Below are 19203 nucleotides of genomic sequence, written 5' to 3' on the forward strand. Positions count from 1 at the left end.
CAGTCCTCTTCAATTTTCAAAAGAGTTGCCCTATAAGGCAAAGAGATTTTGGTTTATTTCCCTCTGATCTTATGTTTTCCTATGTGCATTCTGTCTTCTGTAGTTGATCTGTGGCTGTGGCCTCAGATGAACACTTTAGTGTGTGGCTGCATCTGTGAGATTATGTATAATAGAAAATGATTGTCTTCAGATCTGGGTCTCTGAATGTACACATTCTCATAATTATCTTTTCTTTCATTGTGTGGCAGGGCCCGAATTTTACTAGAAAAATGAGGGACATTGTCTTATTTTTTAAAACAGTGATTCCCCCTCCCTGGGCTGAGTTGTTAACAGTCTTAGTTTAATGAACTCCCATGACCATCTGTTTTGGAGGATCATTATGTGGAGATATCTTCATTGAAACTGTGAGAAGCATGAGGGGACAGTTCCCAGAGATTTTTCAGATGCTTTATGTATTGAATGTCTTCTTTTTCTCTTGTTCTTAGAAACAAATATTACCCCTTTTTTCACAGATAACACAGCTGAGGCTCTGTGTAGGTCCCACTGAGAACTGGTATTAGGGCTGAGACAGCAGGAACACAGGCAAAGCCTCAGGATATTGTGAGAGAAGTTTGAGGAGATGCAAAGCTGTAGTCAGGGTGATGTCAGGGGTCTAGCAGGGGTGGCATCTGGGCAGCCCTAAATTGTAGGTTGACCCAGGCTGAAGGCCAATTCAGGCACTCAGCTGATCTAGATCCTGTCTCCACTTTTAGTCTCACTGAGGGATATGAACTTGGGCATAGAGCATTTTCATAAGACCAAGTTAAATTCCCAATATCTCCAAGGCTTTTTCCCCCCACAAATATCCAGAACCTTCAGGAAAATCCAGGGAGACAATAATATTTTTTAGATCATTACCTGCGTGCACTTTGGCAACACACGAACACTGCATTGTGCACTGAGAGAGATCCCACATAGCAGCTCCGTATGGACCTGACACTCCCTGCTCAGGCTGTGGCCAGGAATGACCTCCAACTGCATCTCACTGACCCCAACACCCTCCCCTCTGCACCTCCTCAAACTTTGCTTACTGTGCTCAACTTCCCTTCTATTCCTGTATGATTCAAGATTCCCCTGTTTTTGCACTGGATCCTTCACTGGTGTTTCCATTATGGTGATCACAAGGTCTGCATCATTTAATGAATGTCCCTCTTTCACACAGGACACCTGATGCTCTAAAAGTTAGGGGTGCTCCTCATTCTCTACAGAACCCAAAACACTGTGTCTCCAAAATATGCAACAGTACTGCTGATACGTCTGCTTTTGTGTAAAAAATCCTCTTTCATTTGACAAGAGAAACATATAGCTCACCGTATTACTGGGAAAGGACACTGCCTATTGTGTGTATGTCCTGAGAAACTTGAGATATGTTACAGTGTCCTCAGGCAGTTTGTAGTTGGGTTGCCAAGACTCACAACCATCTCTATATCATTGCCACAAAGTCAGTCATGAAGAAGATGAATATACTTTACCAGCCACCCATCCAGTTCAGGTCATCTTAACAAATAGAGTAGGTGGAGGAGCTTGTGGAGGAGGGGGATGTGGCCTATAGCCCATGACTGGTGGTGAAGGGTGGTCCATGGGGTACAGCCTGCAAGGTGATCCTGGGAAAGGACCAGGCCCTCTTGCATACAAAATAGCCTGCGGAAAAGAAATGAGAGGTATGTTCATAGGACAAAACAGAGCACCAACACCAGCAAAAAGCGGAAAGCCAAAGAAGCAGTGTTCATATTCTACTAGCTTCCCCACCACCAGGTTCCAAGAGGGCAGCATCAGCACCAAAATCTCTACCCATACTTTGGGTTCCACTTACAGCTTTGGGGTGGGGAATGTATGTGATTGGGATAAACTAGCGTCTCCACGTGTCTGGAAACGTAGAAACGGCAAGGGCCCTTTTCCTAGAAGATTTATAGACTGAATCCCAAATTAACAAAGTAGCATATTCCAGATAGGAAGACATCTGTGTCCAGGATCACCCTCCACCCTTCATCCCCCTCCACCACAGAGGCTGTTTATGGTGTATGTGAAGAACTACAGAATGAGAAGGAATGACAATGCCAGTGTCCACACATGGAATCACAGCCCTCGTGGCTCAAAGCTCTGCCTCTAAGCCTGTGCCCAAACTACTTCTGTCCTGACAATGGGGTCTCCTCCTTTCTGGAAGTGCTATCCATGGGCACAGAGACACATGGGGAGATGGGGATCCTGAGGGCCTGCAGAGGACCTGGGAAAGCATGCTCTTAGAGACACAGGTAACCTATACATGTTAGTTGGGTTCAGCTAATTTATTTTACTTCTGAGGTACTTCTCAGCTTAAGTGCAGTATATTTTGCACAGTAATTATGTCCTCTGGAAAAATGAGCTGAAATTCTAAAAAACAAAATTAACACAAATGCACTTTGATGTCTGGTGTAAGTTTCCATGTTTTAGCTGTACCTGTGACACAGGACACAAGAGAATGTGCTCATGTGAACACAAATGAAGAACACGGTGGGAACTTGCCACACAGGTAATTTTGGATTTTTTTCTCTTCAAAACTTAAGTTTCAGTGCATGTTTTCTATGACAAATATGCCATCTCTTGTAGTTCAGAGTATTTATGCCCAGGGCACACTTGCAGGGATTCTGGACAGCATGTTTACCAAAATGCTGATGGGTATGAAATTTATTTTGTCTAAGACCATTCTAAATGACACATAGAAAAATATAAGTTGGAGTGAAGGCAGTTCGCATTTTCAAATTGTAAGGATGCCCACAGATTTCTCTGACCATGGTAAAACCCTCAATAGAAGGAAACAGGAGAGGAAGAAACAGAAAGATCAATGATTCTACATTGAGGAGATCCACAAAGGATGAGGCAAGGTAGGAAACTTCCAAGTGGAGTGCCATCCTCCTTGATTTATTCCAGAAACACGTTGGAAAAGCCCTATGGTCCCCACCCTTAGGCACGCATAGCTGCTCAAGTTACCACAAACAGATGCCAGGTGGAAAACAGGGAAGCCCGTAGACTCAGAGGTAAAGGTTTTGCATTTGGGAAAAAAACAAAACCAGCAGACATACCATACGACACACAAACCAGAGACAATGGCAGGAGAGTGTCATGTACAGAAAGATGTGGCTGTCTGTAAAGACTTAGAATGGAAAATGGCCACAGCATTTACTTTGTGCTTCTCGGCAGTTTTGGCAGAGCCAGTGTTGATGTCACTCTTGGGTGTGACACCTGCTTCTGGACCTGCAAAAAGCCCTAGAAGGGATGGAGGTTTATTCTGTTTTGAGTAGACTGTTTGGAGATCAAAAACAAAAACCCCTCCCCTCATACTTCCAACAACTTAAACTCTTTGCCCCAGTCAGATCCCAAATCACATGCACAGGGTGTCCCACATGCCTCAGGTGATCCCCAAGAAGAAGTTGAAGAACCATCCTTTATAACTTGAAGTCCTTATAACCTAAAAGCCCTGATTCAGATGTATTCATCACTCATCGAACAACTATGGATGGCTGGGGACACAACTATATGGACATACGTTACATTGTGCCTCATGCCTCACAGATCCCAGCACGTGGACTGTGTACAGGGCATTTCTGCTGAAGCGCTATGTCTGCTTTTCTGCATATGGCCCCATTCCTTCTCCACAAGAGATGCCTGTACCAACACATGGTGGGGGAAATGACAAAGATGAGATCCTGAGAAACTTGAGGAATGTGGTAATGGCAGCAGACACATCCCCCTTGCATCACAATCGTCTGTGGTACCGCCTCTGCACCTTGGCCCAATACCTAACAGCAACAAAAATAAGGTGAGTGTGTTTTACAAGTCACCTCCTAGTGCTCAGATCATCTTACCAAGTGTTGCAGGTGGAGGGGTTCTGGGTGGCCCCAGGGCCAGCAGGGTTCAGGAGGTGGACGTGCCTAATAGTCCATGCCTAATAGGAGGTGGAGCGTCTCTAAGGTAGGGCATGCAGAATCGTCCAGTTAACAGAGGAAGTCCCCAGGATCCAGACTGCCCTGCAGAACAGAAGTGACAGCTACATCCATATGCCAGACAAGAGAACCAATACCAAAAGCAGCTGTAACCCAGAGAAGAATGTGTCAGCACCTGCCACCTTCTCTGCCACCAGGATCCAAGAGAGTAGCATCAGTACCTGAAAACTCTGTCCCTGCCACTGGATACCACCTACAGCTTGGGGTAGTAGATGTAAAAGGGTAACCTACTGCCACCACACATCACTGCCCATGTCTGCAGAAGTAAAATGGCAAGCATCCTGTCCTAGAGGGTTAACAGAAGTAATTACAGACTAATGAAGTAGCATTCTCCAGACAGGCAGCCATCGATGTCCAGGTTCACCCTGCATCCCTCCTCTACGGTGACTCCAGATGCTCTGCTTTTAGTATATTAAGAACACACACACCAAAAAAAATGAGTGGGAGTACATGGCTCATATTCTGCTCATGGAATCACAGCCACTCCTGGCAAAAAGTTCTGCAGCCAGACCCTCACTGTGCGTTCTCTGTTCTTCTCCCTGAGAAAGGAGTCTTCCCTCTTGAAGTGTTGTCAAAGGCCTCTGAGACCTCTGGGGAGTGGAGGATGCCTGGGATCTTGCAGGGGAATGAGAGTCTTCTGTGAGGAACAAGTTACTTGTGGTGAATGTCGACAAAGCTCAGATGTGTTCATCTTAATTCATAGGGAATTCTGACTTTAAGCATACTACTGGACACAGAGTAATTATGTGCAACAGAAAAAAAGATGGAGAAATTCACATAACAGATTTCATGCAAGCGTTTTGGTATAAAACTCCTGGTATGTGTCATGAGACTGTATCAGCTCTAACAGTGACTGGGGACACAACCAGAAACTACTCATATAAACACAATTGAAGGACACAGTGTGCAAACTATTTTTACCTAAGGTATAGCTGGAAGGATTCCAGACAAGTCATTTACCAACAAAGACAGGAAGGTGATGAGTGACAACATTGACTTTATCTAGGACCACTCTAAATGGCACAGGGCACAAAATATAAAGTTGGAGACATGATGTCATTTCTAACAGGTTCATCTCCTAGCTAGAATCAGGAAAGGAAGACACAGCAGCCACACTGTTCCCACAGAGGTGAGGTCTGGAAGGGGTCACCCAGGCCAGGAGACTTGTTTGGAGTGTGGGGTCATCCTCCTCTCATTATTTCCCGAAACTCACAGAAAAACCTTAAGGTACTCAGTCTCTAAGCGTTCTGGGCTTCTAAACTTAGCACAGAAAGCTGACAGACTAAAAATTGAGAAGCCTGTGGGCTCCTGGGTTATGAGTGTGCATTTGGAAAACAAAGAACAGAGAGACATATCACACATCGCGCAAAACAAGACAAGGCCAGGAGAGCATGCTGTACATAAAGATGAGGGTTTCCCAAAAGAGTTACAACTGAGAATGGCCCCGGTATTTACCTTGTCCTTGTCTGCATTCTTGGTACTGTCAGAGCCGCTGTAACTCACAGAGGTTTTAGCAGTTTCTCGATCTACTAAAGACCCTAGAAGGGACACAGGTTTATTCTGCTTTTAGAGGATGAAAACAATCCCTCATCTCATTCCTCAAATATCTTAAACTTTTCCCTACACTCAAGTCCCTGACCAGAGGCAGAGGGTATTCCACATGCCTCAGGTGACCCCCAAGGATAAGGGGGAGAACCATCCCTCACCTTGATAAATACCTCACAGTGCCCTAGTTCATGTTGTTTTGTAATTAATCAAATAACTGTGGACAGGTCAGGCACAACTAGCAATTTAGAATTCATCAGTAAAACAGAGGTTTCTCAGTATACATCATGGGAAATCACGATTTCATTACACATCAAGAATAAATATGAGGGTGCTTGTATTAAGCATCCGACTCTTGATTTGGGCTCAGGTCATGATCTCACAGCTTGTGAATTCAAGCCCAGTGTTGGGTTCCTCACTGACAGTGTGGAGCCTGCTTGGCATTCTGTCTCTGCCTTTCTCAAAATAAATAAACTTAAAAAAATAAAATAAAATTTAGAATACTGATTTGGTGTATATCCTCAATGAATCCTCAAGAAGGGTGCATTTCTTCAGACTTCAGGCAAATTGTTCAATCTCTCAGCTTATCTACAAGCTGCCTTCCACATGAGAGCAGTTATTATATGACAAAAGACTAATTTTACACTACTGAGAAAAGGAAAACTATGAGAATTTAGCAGTGAAGATGCAGAGTTGCACTGATAACATCAGAGGACTAAGCTAAGCTATATGGAACTTGAATTTAGGGATGTAGAGCTACAGTTCACAGAAACAAACAAAAATAAACAGAGGTAAAAATAGTGAATAAATGACCTTCTCCTGAAATAAACTAAAGTCTTCACATTGAGTCCAGGTGGGAAGAAGGATGAGGCCCATGTCCTGTCATCCTTTCCAGACTCTTCAGACAGAGGGATGCTAGAGGAGGTGGGAGGGTCACAGTCAGAGGAGGGTCATGAGCTACACCAGTCACAGGGACAAGTGCCTCACTGCCTGTGGCACCAGAGGAGAACACCCTTCTGTCACCCCTTGAGACCACCTGCTGTCCTTAGTGCTTGTGATTCTTTCCAGACCACATGATGATCATCCACAGGAACAGGCTGCACAGCAGAAATTAGACTGCAGCACATCACAACGTGCTCCTTACCTCTCCTGGGAGGGTTCTACATCTCTGGTCTTGCAGCCATTGGTTTCTGCCTCGTGTATCCCTCAGGCAGCCTCTTTGCTTCCATCCTGTCCAGTCCTGGATACATAAAAATAATGGGCTTGTATAAGAGTTGCAACACCACGTCGTCTACTAGACAACAAACAGTGCGGGGCATCATCCCTGGAAACACCCATAAAAACGCAAGTCAAATGACCACACCTGTATTTCAAGTAGGCAATGTCCCTGCCCTGCTCTGCCATCTCCCTGTCCCACATCTGAGTCTTGATCTGGGGGAGAAACAACACATCCACCTTCAGTCTTGCCAGACTGTGCACCAAAGAAAGAGGAGGAAAAAAGAAAATACTTACCTCGTTGTCCTGAGCATTCTTCTCATGAACTGCGATCTGAAAAAGCCAACAATGAAAAAAGCCTGTGGTTAGGGATTCCAAGGACCACTACACTCACCTGCATGAGGTGCTAAGGGTTCAGTATGTCAGGCAGAACTGAGGTTACCTGGTATCTAAAGGTGAGCTCTGCCTGCTGCAGCTGTTCCCATGTTTGTTCAATTTGTTGCCTGTGAGTTACAATTGCTCTTGTCAGATAAGGCCCAATATTGGGTATGATTTTAAATAATCTGCCCACGTTCCCAACAACCTCATATCTGTCCCCTGATACAATTTATTCTTACACATGGAACACTTTTCACATGATTATCAATGTACAGTAGAATCAAAACTATTGTTACATCCTTTCCTTACTCATTATTCCATGCCCGTAGGGTTTAGAGTTCATAGAATTCCTTCCCATTTCCAATCTTTCCCTAACTCATCATGTGACAAGTGTCTTTTATCATAAACCTCTATTCTTCTATAACTTATATCTTCACCATGTTTCCCAGGGTTGCAAAGACGAGGGCCATGAAATGGCACTACCATGTTGATTGGGTATGATTCATTGTACAACACACTGCTTTCCTACAGATTATGACAATTGACACCAAGCCCGAGGAATGTTAGCATGGACAAAGTTTCCACACAGTCTGGCCACTACTTGAGATCCGCAAATGTTTAGAAACTTAATTGTTTTGTTCTTTCTAAAACTTACCTTTTTTATCTGTTAATACTCTATGCATATGTTGACTTTAAACACTGCAAAAAGATTAAAAACAAAAAAAAATGAACAGAGGCTTCATGAGCTGCTAGTAATTAGTAGCTGAACTCACTTGTACTTGTTTATTTCTTCTGTAGGTATTTTCTCTTTTTTTAATGTTTATTTATTTTTGAGACAGAGAGAGAGTGAGCACATGCATGAGTGGGGGAGGGACAGAGAGAGCCGTAACAGAATCTGAAACAGGCTCCAGGCTCTGACCTGTCAGCACAGAGCCTGATGCGAGGCTCAAACTCATGGACTGTGAAATTATGACCTGAGCTGAAGTTGGATGTTTAAACGACTGAGCCACCCAGGCACCCCTTCTGTAGCTATTTTCAAATTTTACCAGCAGCTACCAGCTGATTCTTCTTTGCCACCAGTTCAGTGTCATTTTCAGCTTCCTAAGATGGGAAAGATATATACACAGGACCAAGGTCCAGAAGTTCCCCCTTTTTGCCTCCCAGCACTCCTGAAGGCCTATGCAAATATCCCTTCCCCCACCTCTCCCATAAATGCACAAACTGACAACACAATCAGAGAAATGAAGTGAACACTCCATTTAAGTTAACGAAAATTAAACTTCTGTCTGCTGCCACGTCTCTGCTATTGGAACTGTCTTTCTAGTTCTCTGTTTCCTCTCCTTTATCATAAAGTCATCAAATCACATTGTACTTTGTGCCTTCCCAGAGTTGGTCTTTTGTTTGAGATGGTGAAGACTCATTTCATCAGTGAGTGAAAAACCATATCTGACCAACTGTACCCATTAGGATGTAGCAGGGGATCATCACTAGTCTTACACCTTTATGGGGAGCCCTGATTCTCAGTCCAAAAGTTGTACCATGACACCGGCAATCACCTGAAAGACGACCTTCCAGAATATGGTTTCACTAACATTGCAGCTCACTCCCAGATATCACTAGAGTTCAGGACTGCAACCCCTGCCTCCGCCTTCAAAAGGCCAATCTTAGAACAACATCATCTCCTGAAGTACAACCTGATATGAACTGTCACACAGTCTGAGTTTACTTCCAGGAAACAGATTTCAGATGGAAAACTCTCAACTTCATGGAGCCAAATCTACTTTAACAAGACTCATTCCATTGATAGTGAAGGCAGCAAAAGACAATGCTTGGCAAGGCTGGGTTGCTGTGTTGCCCTCAGACTATTTTCTTTGTGGTGTTGATTGAGACAGTTTCAACTTGACACTTCACGTACTCAAGAATCACATGCAAAATTGAAAATCTCTTAGAAAATGACACAAAAGCACTAGACAGAGAAAGGCACATGCATTTCCTTCTGGCCTCTCAGGCAGTCCTTCAGCAAATGCTTTCTGGAGTGGTTGTAATGTAGTGGCTCTGTTGTAAGGGGTTGAATATAGAGAGGTGGTCAGGGTGCTGTACCCACTCACAGAAAGAGCTTACGAATTAACAAAAACAAGATGCCAGTGAGACAGAGCAAGCCCTAACCCCAGCTGTGGGAAGGACTAACATAAAGGTAAGTCTCCAGGGAAGAGAAGGAAGACTTCACTTTCCAACATGAGTGAGGGACTCTAAAGTCCCCCATCTCCTCCTGAGAACAAAAGGAAATACTGTACAAAGGAAGAAACATGTGACTGAATGCACCAAATATCTAACAACCCCATGAAGACACACAAGACCAAGATGGAGAAGAAGGAAGCCCAGGACAAAGCCAGCTGGGGAGTTGGACCCAAACTCCCTAGGACTCATCATTGATGTGGGGGGCATACATGTGAATGGGAAAGAAGCTGAACAACTTTATGGGCACAGACTTAGAAGTAAACAAGTGTAGTTCAGGGGTGGCCAGCAAAGATGAGTCCTAGTGAAGCTGTGGGCTTTGGTCAAGACTCAGAAGAGTTACACTTAAAAAATCAGGGGACAGGAAACAACTTGACTTTCTGAGGGATTGGGCCTGCAGTGAACAATCTCACTGGCAGAATGGATGCAGGGATCCAGTACTGCTGGTACCCGTACCCACTTTCCAGAAAGCAACTTCCATTGTTTCTGCAGCAAGATAATTCCATTTTTTCCCCACACATTTTGACCCATGTCTGGTCCTGAACAAAAATGACCTAATTGCTGGGTGACAAAACAGTGTGATGCAGTTGAAACCTATAGGACAGTGTAGGTGGATCCAGAGTGGATCCAGGTATTAAAGTTATTAACGATGGTACCTTCCCTCTTCCACCCCAAATACATGACACAATGTGTGACAAGCACTTAGGACAGAAAGGAAAATTCAGGTTATGTTACAGAAAGCAAGATAGGAAGGGAAGGCACAATTCTACTGAATGCATTGGGCAAAAATACTCTGGGCCCAGTTCCAAAAGAAATATAATTTTCTCTACTGGCTGCCACGTTCTCCCTTACAATGCAGTCCTTGTGACAGTTCTCACATGAACATCTTACTTTTCTAAATTTTTTTAATGTTTATTCATTTTTTGATAGAGACAGAGTGCGAGTTGGGGAGGGGCAGAGGGAGATATAGAATCCAAAGTAAGCTCCGGGCTCTGAACTGTCAGCACAGAGCCTGATGTGGGGCTTGAACTCATGGACCATGAGATCATGACTTTAGCCAAAATTGGACGTTCAACCCACTGAGCCACCCAGGTGCCCCCATCTTACTTTTTTGTAGGCACTTTTCTTTGTTCATAGAATTCTTCCAGGTTATGTGCTTTCTCCTTCAGCTGTTTGAATTTTGCTTCCTTTGTGGCTTTCACAGACCTCAATGCACTACACTTGTCCTCCAGGGCCTTTTTATTTTCTGGGGGGAAAAAAGGTGTTTTCTTGATAAATGTGCATATGACCTGAGTCTTGATTTTGGTGAGACAGAAAAAGGGCAAAAACCATGAAGGCATGAAAGTATTATTTCCCTTACCAATGCAAAGTCATTGCCATCATATGGGGATTTGTCCCCAACAGAAAATATACCTTCTAGTTGATAGTTATTGGACCTCAAGTTTCTTAGCTCTACATCCTCGAATTCAACATTTGCATCTTGTGGTTAAGGCAGATATGAGGAAAGACTTTCAAGGAAAACTGATCACACAACAATTTGTACCTCATACAGCAAGATGGTACATTGCAATGAACAAACACCTTGAGGCATGAATATAACTAGAAGACAAAGATGGTGGAAAATAGTTCATATCTAACTCATAAATGGCTTTCTTAGTGGTATACATATGTATGTATGTATGTATGTGTGTTTATCCCCCCATTCACATTGAAAATCCACTATTCAGCATTCAGAGAGAAAGAGACTATGGAGCACCTGGGTGGCTCAGTCAGTTGAGCATCAGGCTCTTGATTTTGGGTCAGGTCATGACTGTAGAATCATGCGATCCAGACCTGTGTTGGGCTCCACACTGAGCATGAATCTTGCTTAAGATTCTCTCTCTTTCCCTCTGCCCCTCTCCCCCACTTGCATGCCCCTCCTCACTAAAATTTAAAAAAATCATAAAGAATAATTTAAACATAGTTTTTTAAATTCAAAGGATTATACACTTTGGCTATCACCGTTTCTCTCTCAACTATATTTGGGTATTTTCTACATATCTTGGAGGGCAGAGTTGAATGATGTGATAATTACCTAGTTGTGAAAATAAAAGATAACTCCTAGTCCTTGAAATAGCAAAACCCATCTTGGCAGTCCTAGTAAAATTCCAGCTCATTGGTCAGAAAGAGGTTTGGCTCCCAGAGGCCCACTCTCTACTGTGGTAAACGGCAAGCAAATATGCTGTGCTTGCTTCACCCAATGAACAGAAAGCCTCCAAATTCAAATTACAGTAACACTCAACAGCCAACTCTTATCACTTCCTGATTCTTCACATTTCTTTCTCTCTCTTTGAGTTTGCAAGGTAGCAAGTGCACTTTGAAGGGTGTCATTTAAAATTTCATTAAAGTGGGTGCCTGGGGGGCTCAGTCAGTTAAGCATCCGACTTCAGCTCTGGTCGTCATCTCGCGGTTTGTGAGTTTGAGCCCTATGTCGGACTCTGTGCTGACAGCTCAGAGTCTGAGGTCTGCTTCGGATTCTGTGTCTCCCTCTCTCTCTGCCCCTCCCCTGCTCACGCTCTGTCTCTCTCTCTAAAATAAATAAACATAAATAATTTTATGTTTACTTGTACTCAACAAGTACAAAAAGATAGAGATCATACCTTGCATAGTTTCATACCCAATGCCATGAAACTCGAAATCAACCACAAGAAAAAAATTGGAAAGATAACTAATACTTGTAGACTAAAGAACATCCTACTAAATAATCAATGGTGGAATGCAAGCTGGTGCAGCCACTCTGGAAAACAGTATGGATGCTCCTCAAAAAGTGAAAAAGGGAAATACCCTACTATGCAGCAATTGTAATACTAGGCCTTTATCCAAGGGATACAGGTGTGCTGTTTCAAAGGGACACATGCAACCCCATGATTATAGCACCACTATCAATAATAGCCAAATTATGGAAAAAGCCCAAATGTCCACTGATGGATGAATGGATAAAAAAGATGTGGTGTATGTGTGTGTGTGTGTCTGTGTGTGTGTGTATATGTATATATATATGTACATATACACATATATGTATATATGTACATATATATGTACATATACACATATATGTATATATGTACATATATGTATGTACATATATATGTATATATGTATATATACATATATATACACATATACACACACTCACAGAGACACATATACATATATGTGTATATACATATATACACACATATATAATGTGTGTGTGTGTGTGTGTGTGTATATATATATATATATATATATATATATATATATATATATATAGGAGTATTACTCAGCAATCAAAAAGGAATGAAATCTTACCATTTGCATCTACATGGGTGGAACTGGAGGGTATTATGCTAAGTGAAATTAGTAGTCAGAGAAAGACAAAAATCATATGACTTCATTCATAAGAGTACTTTAAGATACAAAACAGATGAACATAATGGAAGGGAAACAAAAATAATATAAAAACAGGGAGGTGTACAAAACAGAAGCACACACATAAATATAGAGAACGAACAGAGGGTTACTGGAGAGGTTGTGGGAGGGGGGATGGGCTAAATGGGTAGGGGACACTAAGGAATCTACTCATGAAATAACTGTTGCACTGTACAGTAACTAATTTGGATGTAAATTGTAAATAATAAAAACTAAAATTAAAAAAAAAAAGAATGGGTGAACAAAGAAGTTAAAGAGAAAATTAAAAAGTGTGTGGAAGCCAGTGAAACTGATAACACCACACCCCAAAACCTCTGGGATGCAGCAAAGATAGTCATAAGAGGAAGTTTATAGCAATCCAGGCCTTCCTAAAGAGGGAAGAAAGGTCTCAGATACACAACCTAACTTTATACCTTAAAGAGATGGAAAAAGGTCATCAAATAAAAACCAAATCCAGCAGAAGACAAGAAATGATAAAGATTACAGCAAAAATCAATGCTATCTAAACTGAAAACAAAAAGAAAAACAAACAACAACCCCCCCACACACACACACACACAGACACAAACAGTAAAAGAGATCAATATAACCAGAAGCTGGTTGTTTGAAATAATTAATAAAATTGATAAACCACCAGCCAGTTGCATCCAAAAGAATAAGAAAAGGACCCAAATAAATAAAATCAAGAATGAAAGAGGAGAGATCACAACCAACACAGCAGAAATACAAACAATAATAAGAGAATATTATCAGCAATTACATACCAATAAAATGGGCAATCTGGAAGAAGCGGACAAATTCCTAGAAATATACAAACTACAAAAACTGAAAGAGGAAGAAATAGAAAATTTGAACAGACCCATAACCAGTAAAGAATTGAATTAGTAATCAAAAATCTCCCAAAAAACAAGAGCCCAGGGCCAGATGGCTCTCCAGGGGAATTCTACCAAACATTTAAGGAAGAGTTAACACCTATTCTCTTGAAGCTGTCCCAAAAATAGAAATGGAAGGAAAACTTCCAAACTCTTCCTATGAATCAGGATTACCTGGATTCCAAAACTAGACAAAGATCCCACTAAAAAGGAGAAGTATAGACCAATTTTCACGATGAACATGGACGTAAAAATCTTCCACAAGATATTAGCCAACCAGATCCAACAATACATTTAAACTTTATTCACTACGACCAAGTGGGTTTATATCTGGAATGCAAGGCTGGATCCATATCCACAAAATAATCAATGTGATTTATCACATCAATAAAAGAAGGGACAAGAACCACATGATGCACTCAATAGATGCAGAGAAAGCATTTGACAAAATACAGCATCCTTTCTTGATAAAAGGATTCCACCAAAAAACTTCTAGAAATGATTCATGAATTCAGCAAATATACAGCAGGATATACAATCAATGCACAAAAATTAGTTGCATTCTTGTACACAAACAATGAAGCATGAGAAAGAGAAATCACAGAATCGATCCCGTTTACAATTGCACCAAAACCCATAAAATAGCTAGGAATAAATCTAGCCAAAGAGGTGAAAAATCTATACACTGAAAACTATAGAAATATTATGAAAGAAATTGAAGATGACAAACACACAAAAACGAAAAACATTCCATGCTCCTGGATAGGAAGAACAAATATTGTTAAAATGTCAATAGTACCCAAAGCAATCTACATACTCAATGCAATACCTATCGAAATAACACCAGCATTGTCCACAGAGCTACAACAAACAATCCTTCAATTTATATGGAACCAGAAAAGACCCTGAATAGCCAAAGCAATCTTGAAAAAGAAAACCAAAGTAGGAGGTATCACAATCCTGGACTTCAAGCTGTATTACAAAGCTGTAATCACCAAGACAGTACGGTACTGGCACAAGAACAGACACTCAGATCAATGGAACAGAATAGGAGCACAGAATTGGACCCACAGATGTATGGCCAACTAATCTTTGACAAATAGAAAGAATACCCAATGGAATAAAGACAGTCTCCTCAGCACGTGTGCTGGGAAAACTGGACAGTGATATGCAGAAGAATGAGCCTGGACCATTTCTCACACAAAAAGACACTCAAAACGGATGAAAGACCTAAATGTAAGATAGGAAGCCATCAAAATCCTCAAGGAGAAAGCAGGCAAAAACCTCTTAACGTTGGCCTCCACAACTTCTTAGTCAACACGTCTCCAGAAACAAGGGAAACAAAAGCAAAAATGAACTATTAGGACCTCATCAAAATAAAAAGCTTCTGCACAGAGAAGGAAACATTCAGCAAAACTAAAAGGCAACAAACAGAATGGGAGAAGATATTTGCAAACGACATATGAGATAAAGGATTAGTATTCAAAATCTATAAAGAACATACCAAACTCAACACCCAAAAAACAAGTAATCCAGTGAAAATGGGCAAAGACATGAGCAAACACTCCTCCAAGGAAGACATCCAGATGGCCAAATGAAACATGAAAAAATGCTCAACATCACTCATCAACAGGGAAATACAAATCAAAGTGACAATGAAAAACCCCCTCACCCCTGTGAGAAAGGCTAACATTAACAATGCAGGGAACAACAGATGTTGGTGAGGAAATGGAGAAAGAGGAGCTCTTGCACTGCTGGTGGGAATGCAAACTGGTGCAGCCACTCTGGAAAACAGTATGTAAGTTCCTCAAAAAATGAAAAAGAGGACTATCTTATAACCCAGCAGTTGCACTACTAGGTATTTATGCAAGGGATACAGATATGCTATTTCCAAGGGGCACGTGCACCCCAAAGTTTATAGCAGTACTATCAAAAATAGCTAAAGTGTGGAAAAAGCCCAAATGTCCATTGATGGAAGAATGGATAAAGACGCGGTATATATACATACATATATACATATTATATGTATATATATATATACATATATATACACATATATATATACATATATATGTATACATACATATATATACATACAAACATATATATGTATATATATACATTATATATATAATGTGTATATATGTATGTATATATGTACATGTATGTGTATAAATATATACATATATGCATATATATGTATGTATATATACATACACAATGGACTATTAGCCATCAAAAAGAATAAAATCTTGCCATTTGAAACAACATGGATGGAGAGCCTCCTGGGACCTAACCCTAACCGTACCATAGCCCTAACCATAACCCTCACCCTACACTTAACCCTATCCAGCGCACTAACTGTAAACCAGATCCACAGCCAAGCATGTGCCCTCACTTCAACCCTCCATGGAATTCACAACACTGGTGTCGTTTCGGCCTTAGCGACTTCCCTGTACCAAACCCTGACCCTAGCTAAGTGTCTATCCCCATGGGGACCCAATTCTAAAGTCTGACAACAGCACACACAAGGGTTCGAGAATCAGTGCATAAATACTCGGCATGGAACGTGGAACATCACCATGTCATTTGCAAGGTGCGATTGTAGCTGCATGACAGGATTCCTGAGGCCTATTGCAAGGGTGGCCCAAACATCTCTCTGGCATGGATCCAAAGAACTGATACTGACCGACATGCTCCCTTATGTACTCCACTCAGCCCTTCGGGGAGACAACTGCACTGTTGTGGGTTCAGTGCCTGGAGCCTCCTGGGACCTAAACCTAACCCTAAAGTTAACCCTAACCATAACCCTCAACTTACACCTAATCCTATCTCTAACTGAACCCTATACTTGACCCCCACCCTCTCAAGGGCCCTCAACTCAGCTCTCGAGGGAGATTGCGAGACTAGAGTCGCTTCAGCCCTGTCAACTTCCTTGGACTGAACCCTAACCCTAGCTAAGTCTCTCTCCCCATGAGCACCCAATTCCAAAATCTGACAACAGCACGCACACACGTTTGAGAATCAGTGCAACAATACTCAGCATGAAACATGGAACATCGCCATGTCATTTCAAAAGCGTGACTGCAGCTGCATGAGATTTTCCATAGGCCTACCTGAAGGGTGGCCCATACATTTGTCTGGCCTTGGAACCCAAAGACTAATCCTGACCAGCACCCTCCCTTGTGTCCTCCACTCAGCCCTTTGGGGATACAACTGCTCTGCTGTGTGTTAGTGCCTGGAGCTTGCTGGGACCTAACCCTAACCCTAATCATAACCCTAATCATAAACCTCAACCTACACCTAACCCTATCTCTAACATGAACACTACACTTGACCTGCACCCTCCCATGGGCACTCAATTCAGCCCTCCAGCGAGATCACGAGACTGGAGTCTTTTCAGACGTGGCAACATCGCTGGAATGAACTCTAACCCTAGCTAAGGCTCTGTCCACATTGGGACCCATTCCACTGTCTGACAACAGCTCGCACACTGGTTCAAGAATCAGTCCAGAAATAGTTGGCATGGAACGTGGAACATCACCATGTCATTTCCAAAGCGCGACTGCACCTGCATGAGAGGACTCCTGAGGCCTAGCCAAAGGGTGGCCCATACATTTGTTTGGTATGGAACCCAAATACGAAGACTGACGGGCACCCTCCCTTGTGTACGACACTCAGCTCTTTGGGTTGACACCTGCTCTGTTTGGGGTCAGTCCCTGGAGTCTCATGGGACCTAAACCTAAACCAAACCATAACCCTAACCATAAACATCACCCTACACTGAACCCTATCTATCTCACGAAGTCTACACCAGACCCACAGCCGTAATTGTGCCCTCACTTCAGCCCTCCATGGAATTCACAACACTGGAGTCGCTTCAGCCCTGGTGACGTCCCTGGACAAAACCCTAACCCTATCTAAGTGTCTCTCCCCATGGGAAGCAAATCCAAAGTCTGACAATAGCATGCACAAGGGTTCGAAAATAGGTGCAGAAATACTTGGCATGGAAGGTGGATCATCACCATGTTATTTCCAAAGCGCGACTGCAGCTACACGACAGGTTTCCTGAGGCATATTCGAAGGGTGGCCCATACATCTCTCTGCCTTTGGATCCTAAGGACTGATACTGACCGGCAACCTCCCTTGTGTACTCCACTCAGAATTTGGGGATACAACTGTTGTACTGTGGGGTCAGTGCCTGAAGCCTCCTGGGACCTAACCCTAACTGTAACCTAACCATAACCCTCACTCTAAAACTAACCCTATCTATCACAGGAACTCTAAACCAGATCCACAGCCATGCGTGTTCCTGATTTCACTCTCCACGGAGTTCACAACAGTGGTGTCGCATTGGCCCTGCCAACTTCCCTAGACTGAACCCTAACCCTAGTTAAGGCTCTCCCCAGTCGATATCCAAAGTCTGACAACAGCACGCATACAGGTCCAAGAATTGGTGCAGAAATACTCGGCATGGAACTTGGAACATCACCATGCCATTTCCAAAGTGCGACTGCAGCAGCACAAGAGGATTCCTGACACTTACACGAAGGTGGTCCATACATTTGCCTGGACTTGGAACCAGACTAATCCTATTCTGCACCCTCCATTGTATACTCCAATAAGCCCTTCAGGGAGACAACTGCTTTGCTGTGGGGTCAGTGCCTGGAACTTCCTCGGACTTAACCCTAACCCTAACCGTAACCCTAACCATAAACCTCAACCTACACCTAACCCTATCTATCTCACTAAGTACACCAGAAACACAGCCACACATGTGCCCTCACTTAAGCCCTCCATGGAATTCACAAGAGTGGTGTTGCTTCAGCCCTGGCAACGTCGTTGGATGAACACTTATCCTAGCTAAAACTCTCTCCCCAAGAGGACCCAATTTAAAAGTGTGACAACAGCACACACACGGGTTTGAGAATCGGTGCAGAAATATTCGGCATGGAACTTGGAACATCACTATGTCATTTCCAAAGTGCGACTGCATATACAGGAAAGGATTCCTGAGGCCTACTCGAAGGGTGATCCATACATTTGTCAGGCCTTGGAACCCAAAGACTAATCCTCTCCGGCACCCTCCCTTGTGATCTATACTCAGCTCTTCGGGGAGACAACTGCATTGCTATGTGTTCATCCCTGGAACCTCCTGGGAACAAACCCTAACCCTATCCCTATAATTAATAAGAACTCTCAACAGAAACCTAACACTATCTCCAACCCTAACCCTGTACTTGAACTGCACCTTTACATGGGATCTCACTTCAGCCCTCAAGGGAGATCACGAGACTGGAGTCGCTTCAGGATGGGCAACATCCTTGGACTCAACCCTAAGGCTAGCTCTCCTCATGGGGACAAAATACCAAAGTCTGACAACATCACATGCCTGGGGTCCAGAAGTGGTGCAGGATCACTCAGCATAGAACCTGGAACATCACCAAGTCATTTCCAAGGCCCAGCTGCAGCTACCCGAGAGGATTCCA

At 42.8% G+C, this 19203-nt stretch overlaps 1 long non-coding RNA gene across 2 annotated transcripts in view; it reads right to left on the minus strand.

Annotated features, from left to right (window-relative positions):
• Positions 1–1488: 1488 nt before the first annotated feature.
• The window catches only part of LOC109497358, a 42117-nt gene continuing 24402 nt past the window's right edge, over positions 1489–19203 (minus strand). The window contains exons 2-10 of one of the 2 annotated variants that reach the window (XR_006594042.1): positions 10500–10638; positions 7813–7856; positions 7222–7282; positions 7077–7112; positions 6928–6995; positions 6709–6804; positions 5475–5557; positions 3882–4043; positions 1489–1680 (exon numbers count right to left, since the gene is read on the minus strand). This is a non-coding gene — a long non-coding RNA (uncharacterized LOC109497358). Of the gene's footprint in view, positions 4044–5474; positions 5558–6708; positions 6805–6927; positions 6996–7076; positions 7113–7221; positions 7283–7812; positions 7857–10499; positions 10639–19203 lie in introns of both variants that reach the window. The other variant, XR_006594041.1, reaches the window with a different exon arrangement.

The sequence above is a fragment of the Felis catus genome, chromosome A2, assembly GCF_018350175.1.
Source record: "Felis catus isolate Fca126 chromosome A2, F.catus_Fca126_mat1.0, whole genome shotgun sequence".
Classification (NCBI taxonomy): domain Eukaryota; kingdom Metazoa; phylum Chordata; class Mammalia; order Carnivora; family Felidae; genus Felis; species Felis catus.